Here is a 1,777-nt window from a genome sequence, read left to right on the forward strand (position 1 = left end):
TGCAAAACATAAAAAAATTTCGACAAATAGCACAGGAGTTATTAAACTTCAAAGAAGATAAAAAAAATCGTGCCCCCCACACACTAACATTCATAAATACGAGGAAGATGTTGTTCCATGAGCACACTGACTGTCTGCAGTTAGCGTTATGTCCTTTTCGCACATCCCCACTCCTCGACCTCGGGGCCTACGGCCCATCAGCCGCCGACATGCTCGCTATTGCTCGCGGTCGACTAGTATTACGCGCAACTTTCGCGGCTTGTTCGACAAACCTAACCTATCCCACCGGGAGATGACTGTCACCAAGCGGTGACAGAAAAATCTGAAATTGTGTGGAATGCCCTGTGAAAGGCAAGAATTTATAAATATGATAACTTTCTTATTTTTGTCTCCGGTCCAAAAGTAGGGGTACCGTTGAACTCGTCTCGATCGCCCGAGTTCAAATATATACTCAAAGTCCCGAAATTCCATAGGTGGTAATTTATAGTACAGCCGTATTTTGTTACGTATTAAATGACATGCTTGTTATTTAGAAACCTTTTATTTAACAAATCCATAATTAATTCATTGCTTTCAACACAAGCTTATGCAAATTTGTTACGTAATTTATCGGTAATTTCGACGTGTTTCTGAAAAAGTTATTTTAATAATATTAAGAAAAGCATAGTTTTATTTAATTCGCCTTTATTACTTTAAGTAAAGAGAAATACAGTATATATAAAAACGATTAGATTATATAATAAAACAAATAATCCTTCCTCTTATGATATTACATTAGTACATCTTAATTCATAAGAGTTTCAAATTCACCACCTGTTTAATTAATTACAATACAGTGTTTAAGGGTAAAATATTATTTATCATAACATCAAGTAAGAAGCAAAGAAAATAATAATCAATTTATTTTGATCAGAAAATTCGCCCTCCTAACGCTTCTTTACTGTGATTTCTCATACAGTAAATTACTACGATTTGTTTTCTTCAAATATGAATCTCGAAAGAAGCGACAAAATAACCAAGCATACGACAAATATATGCAATTTGACAACAACAGAGATGTGTTGGTCTGTTCGCAATATTTCCCGCTATAATACATATAGGTGGCTGAGAAAGTAAGAAAACAGCCCATAAACATCTGTGCGATTTGAATTGTAGTAATTGTCATGGCAATAAACAGTGGTACTTTGATTTTCATCGCCTTCATAGCGTAATAAGAATACATTAAGCTGTGTACAAAAATGTTTATCGTCATACACCAATAAGCAGTGGACACTTCATTGAAATTAAGATACCATGCGAAAATGAGAGTTGCAGCATGATGATACCAATGCAAAAATATCAGCTTTTGTTTACGAAGGACAAGAAATATTGTATCTCCGAATTCAATAAGTTTTGACCATGTAAATACAGATAACCAGAATGGAAGCGGATGATGATTTAATGCAAAGCTGATGTTGCACACGGAGAACATAAATCCGAACTCTCGAATTGAAATCCACATCCCTGGAAGCAATCTTAAAGTGCCACAAATACTGAATGCCGCCAGTAGTATATTCCAGATGACAAGAGGCCAACGAAGCTGAAACGGAGGCCTGGACTTCATATAATTTTGCAAAGAAAAGATAATTATTACGTATGCCAGTGACATAGGAATAGTGTAAGGAAAGAAACTCTGAGTCCATTTATTATCAACGTATTGATGTAAATATTCTTCTATATAAAGCAATTTCAATTCTCCTCTTTGTGTAGAATAATTTTCGATCGTCTCCATATTTTG

General features: G+C 35.0%; 1 pseudogene; it reads right to left on the bottom strand.

The window, feature by feature from the left end:
- Positions 1-718: 718 nt before the first annotated feature.
- LOC111624106 lies at positions 719-1,777 on the bottom strand (annotated as a pseudogene).

The sequence above is a fragment of the Centruroides sculpturatus genome, unplaced genomic scaffold (genome assembly GCF_000671375.1).
Source record: "Centruroides sculpturatus isolate CEXI.00-Female unplaced genomic scaffold, Cexi_2.0 scaffold298, whole genome shotgun sequence".
NCBI classification, from domain to species: Eukaryota; Metazoa; Arthropoda; class Arachnida; order Scorpiones; family Buthidae; genus Centruroides; species Centruroides sculpturatus.